The following is a 6000-nucleotide window of genomic DNA, read 5'->3' as shown; positions in this document are numbered from 1 at the left end:
GACGTCGTCACAGTTGGAACAGTTGGCTCAACCGGGTGAGCAACTGAACCAACAACTGAAGCAGGCGCAGTCGCCTGGGTCATCGCCTCAGGTAGGTTGACCAAACCTACCGTCATGGGTCCAGAGGTGCTCCTCCCCGCTCCACCCTGGAATGCGGTAGCATCCACGCCTGCACAGAAGATATATAAGTATAATGGCGGAAAGTTATACAGTTAAGATAAAGGAAGTATACTTACGGGTCCTTTTGAGCTTGAAGGTGCGAACGGGCGGGGACGAACCCGATGGAGCCGGCCTCTTCGTACCGGTCACCGTCGTTGTCCTGGGCTGCTCGGAGGTGACAGCCGTTTCAACCTCCAGAGCAGTGGTCTCAACACCACCCGGGTTCCCCTCCGCCTCTTAACTCTCGGTCTCCGACTCAGACCGGTTCACCTGGTCGGCAGTGGAGGCTACCTTCGCCTTGCCCTTCCCGCCAGCAGCCTTCTTCTTCCGCGCAAGAAAAGGACCATCTGCGGACTCCTCATCAGAAGATGACAAGATTAGAGGAATTCCAGCAGAGGTTTCAGCATTCAGAGGGCGAGGGTTAAATAGTCTTTTACCTGGCCGCGTGGCGCTCAGTATTTCGTGGCATGGCGGGTAGGCCTCCACAAACCGATCCGCAGTCTGCGCAAGGATGGGCAACTCGTTCTCGTCAAGAGCACGAGTACCCAACCGAGCGGGACCGTCAGCTTCCCGCGGATGCAGGAGGGACTGCAAGTCATTTCCCTCTGAAATAAAAAGAAAAACAGTTAGAAAAAACCTTAAATCAACAAAGAAGACGGAGCATACCTTAAGGGATAAAGTTCAAACCGTATTCAAGTACGATGGGAATCTGTGGCGCATCTGCCCCAGCATCCTTCCACACCCTGTTCATACCGAGCATCACCATCCCGGACTCCGGAAAGAGGTAAACCGGAGTCTGGATCCGGGAAATCTTGGAGAACCATTCCGCCTCCTGTTAGTTGAAGGCGTGAAGGCTGGGGAGAGCTCTCCCGTTCTTAAATGTCATCGCTATAGGGACGACACGGGCAGAGATGTAAAAGAACTCCCGCTTCCAAGACCGAAGACTGCGCTCGGTAGCGCAGATCTTCAAACCCTTGATCCGGGTGACCAGGGTGTACCAGCCTTGGATGCACCTCCAGGAGTAGAAGGTCATCAGGCGGTCGACATGGGGATCCACGCCAAGAATGAGGCACACCCACTCAAAATGGCGGATCTTGGCGATCGCCATTGGGTGTACCTCCATCAGGTGCACACCGTGTCTATCCAGAACACGGTATACAAACTTCGTCAATGGGAACCTAAGATTACCATAGACGAAGAAGGCGGCATATACCCCTATTTTGCCCTTGGGGGCATCGTACACCGTCTGGTGTGGCTCCGGAAACTCAGGCTCGAACGGCTCGAGCATGAACTTCCGGACGATGTACCGGTAAAGCTCGATGGGAAGAGCACACTGGCATTCGCCAGCAGTGCTCTTATCGTCCTTATCGGACGTAGACGTCGGGTTCTCGACATACAAGTCAGACTCCTCGACGGTAGCTTCTGGATCATGAGTAGACGACATGTTTTGGAGGTAAAGAACGATTTCAGGAGAATGGTCGACAGAAAGTTAGAGTATTCGCCGGAAATCGCTTAGAAGAAGAAGAAAGAAGTGAAAGTGTAGATTACCAGGAACCCTCTCCCCCTTTATATACTCATCGCAATGAATGCGATGAATTTAATGCGGAGAGAAAAGAGCTGGTGCAATGAAACTATGACACGTGGAAAAAGCTAGCTGGCAACAACTGTTGACGGGACGCGCGCCGTAAAATCCGCACCCACGCGCCCGAAAAATCGCGCCCACGCGCCTGAAAAAGCGTCTGGAATGACCATATACTGTCACGTCGCCATAACTTCCTGCACGTCCTGACACTGTCAGAAGAAACCGTCGGACGACGTTTCAACAGTTTGGACTATTCTTATCCTTTCACCAACTCTTCGAATTTCAAAAAGATTCAAAAAGATTCAAAAGTAAGCGGGACTATACCCCTTACCTTGGCAACCAAGTAACTATAAGACAGGTGCGAGTACAGTGTCAAGGCAAAACCCTTCACATACTTAGCACCCGCAGGGAATGGACGCCAAGAATACCTTGGAAGTAAGATAACTATAAGACGAGTGCGGGTACAGTGTCAAGGCGAAACCCTTTACATACTTAGCACTCGCAGGGAATTGAAACCAAGAAGGATCTTCTGGGCCATGCTTGCGGAAAGGGAAATAACATCCCCGCATAGCGGGAACGTTGAGAACTAGATTGTTTGAAGCTCCTGGATGGAATTGGTTCTTTAACTTAATTGATCACTATGTTTAAAACTACCAAAACCTCGTGGAGAATCTACACAAGTGAAACTCAACGTTCCTGACTTGCGAGGAGATTACACACCTACCCGCATCATACCCAAAGATCAAGCAGAAAAGTCGGGAATTTCTGCACGTGACATTAGGGAAACCACGGGAAGAATCCCCACGGACAACCTTAAAACTAAATCCTTTTCAAAACCCCTTGCTTAAGTCCAAAGTTCACCTCACTTATTAACAATTCATGAGAAGAACATTGGACTGGGGGGACTTGAAGAGGTAGGTCCCAGCAGAGCCCAGTTGGACCCGCAAGACTCACCTTGAAGAGGGACGTCTGCGCAAGGACCAACTGGTTCCGCAGGACCCACCATGCTCAGAGATGAAGACCTTACGCGCAGTACGCCAGCTGTTCCCGCAGGGAAAGCCTCCCAATGGTGAAGTACCCCGCCTGTTCCCGCAGCTGCGGATACAAGCCATCAGGGAAGGCTACCCGCACTAATAGCAAGGCTACACGCACAAGGCACTAACTCTCAATAATTCAGTGTCACCTGAAGGAATGAGCAAGGCGGGAATACTCCCGCCCAAATGAGCCAGTCCGTATGCTTCTGGAAGATCTTTTGTACTATACCTGCCAAGGTATGGACAAAATAGACAAGATCTGACCAAAGCAGCCCATGAACCAATCACAGGGTGACAGCTCACCGACAACAGTACGAGGAGGAGCATGCTCTAGTACTGTTTCACTATTAGCCGCTGCCTACTCACCAACCCCTGTCGTGGCACGCACATAGCCTGCAGTTGGTGGAAAGGGAACAGTACACAGCCGGCCTTGTCACTATCAGCCGCTGCCTACCCACCAACCAGCATGGCACGTGCGTAGCCCATAGTTGGTAGAACAGTAATATTATACAGCTGGCTGTACCTGCTTGGAAACCTACCTTCGGCTATAAATACTCCAACACCTTGGAACGGTATGATCATCTTGTATCTTACCTTCACTAGCTATTTCTCTCAATATACACTTATATTCAGAGCAATCTAGTCTGATTCTCACGCCGGAGGGTGGTCACAAGGAGGAACCCCCCCTTCTCAGTGACGAGCTCACGGTGTCTGTTTTGCAGGTCATCTGAAGAACATCCTTCTTTGCCGGACCTAACCCTCGTAGAAAACATTACTTAACCCCCAGATTATCCATAATCTACTCGAGGTCACCTAGTGTTTATAAAAACATCCCCATCTCTTTATAAGTTATCTTTACAAGACTTTGCAACCCGAATTAATTAATTAAATGGCCTATTATCTTGAATTCAAAGTTAACGGGACATTAAAAAAATGGCCATGTGATTTTTAAGTCTTAAGAAAATTATATATATATATATATATATATATATATATATATATATTATTTTATCTAAGTAAAGCCAGCGATAATTTGTTAGTTGGTCAACGTTTTTGACTGATTTCTACAAAGGTAAATATTTCAGCTTTTGGGTTTGGATCCGGTTTCAAACTTTCAATATCACATGGAATTGTATTATTTTAACATGTGTTACATATGACACATACATTCCCTAATCTCAACATGTGTGCCCATGCCGAATTCCGATGGCCTGACACGGGCATCCCAACGATGCCCCCGTCATCATCGAATGTGCCCACGAACTTCGATGGATTGAAGTTACAGAGGTGATATTCCATCGTGAGATGAAAGGCAAGTAAAAATGTTATTAAATTCTGAGACCACCATATTCCAACCAACTCGCTAGCAATGCTCTTTAATACCAACTCGATGACGTGTCCTTGGAGTATTATGCACCTGCAATGCCCAGACAACACTCTTCCATGTTTTGAAATACCGAGAGTTTGTCATTTATAAATTAGATTTTTTTTTATTTTTTTTGATAGGTATGGCATTGCTATTTTTAGTTTTGAACTTGTATTGCAATATTAAGTAGCAAGTTGAGTTTCCTAAACATTACCAATAGGTCTTTCGTTGACAAGTTATGTGCCTGCTACTTTTATACATATTTTAGTATGTTTTTATTAAAATATGTTTTGACAATATCCTACGGTATAATTTACTTACCAACGGTTATTTTTGACGACTATTTTTAATTGATAAAGCTCCAATTTTAACGGCCGCCGAACGAATACAAAGGTAAAACACATTATAATAGTTTATTGAAAAAAAAACTATAAAAGGTGAAATTGTGAAAAGCATGTTATTGATAATTTCAGTCTTCTATTTATTTAATTATTATTTTTCACCTGGAGTAGATTGACTGAATTCTTAATTAAATTTAAAAATACATAGTGTAGATTGATTTAGTTTTTTAATTTAAATTTAAAATATATGATAAAATGGCCCAGTGATTAGTGTTAATACTTTTTATTATTGTTGTTAATAAAATCACTTTCTTTAAAAAAAAAAAGAAGAAGAATATGCTTGGTGATATGCTTATGTCACTAGATCTTAATCATTGGCACTATAAATATAATTTAATCACAATTGTAGCTAAAATGTTCTGTTTTAACTTTTAAGGATAAATATACTTAGCGGTGGTTTTTTACTATGAGAATCAGTTAATCTGGAATGTTTATTTAATGTACAACTAAAGATCTAATGCTAGGAAATCCGTAAATGAAAATCACATCGAATGTTTGGTTGTTATCTGTTAGTATATAATATATATAAAAATTCATTTTTTTATTTTATTTTATTTTATTTTTAGGTGTAAGAACTAAGAAAATCAATCTATATAATATTAATTTATTTATTTGTGTGTTTATATAAGATCCTTAATCACAGCATATTAAGATACATCATCACTATATGAATATACTTGATTGGTACATGTTTATGTAATAAAATATATCATGACTATGTGAATATGCTATATTGATACATGAATGTGTGTAAATGTAGGTGTAACGTCTATGTCTATGACGAATGTCTACGTTAACGTAAAATCATATTAAGTGACGAACCCATGATTTTATTTTTTTCTTTTTCATCATAATCGTTCTTTTTATGATATTCAATTGCCACCTGACTTAACATATGAATTTCATTTGGATCGGGTCACATAAATAGTGAGAATTTGGCATTGCATGCGGTAAAGCTAAGAGCTATGTTGGGTTTCAAGTTTTCACCAGCACTGACATTGATTTGGTAAGATGAAACTTGTTTGCAATCATATGGACATACCTCCCGTTTATCATTTCCATCAGTTTTTTTGTTTTAGTTGTTTGTATTTACAATCGGGGTTTTGGATCTTGTAGTAATAGGTAAGATGTCTGATGTCTACTAATTCATGGAGTGTGTGTGTGTGTTTGTATATTCCTTTCATGATGTCTTGATTGTAATGCCCCATGGATTGATCATCCATATGGATTGATACTAAGTCTATAATGACATATTGATATTCTTCTTTCATACCTTGATTTTGTTCATTGTTTGTAATTACACTCTCATCTCTTAATCTTCGTTGCTGTTTATCAAACTGATTTCACAAATACTGATATCTCGGAATCCTAAAACTATAAGGTTTTTGTGGTAATCATGATTGCGAAAAACTAATGCATTGATCAATAACTATTTAGAAATAACAGCTTAAACATTTG

Source organism: Bidens hawaiensis, unplaced genomic scaffold (assembly GCF_021521415.1).
Source record: "Bidens hawaiensis isolate Kalapana, Puna unplaced genomic scaffold, B.hawaiensis_p1.1 tig00004105_1, whole genome shotgun sequence".
Classification (NCBI taxonomy): Eukaryota; Viridiplantae; Streptophyta; class Magnoliopsida; order Asterales; family Asteraceae; genus Bidens; species Bidens hawaiensis.
This window is presented reverse-complemented; position numbering follows the sequence as displayed.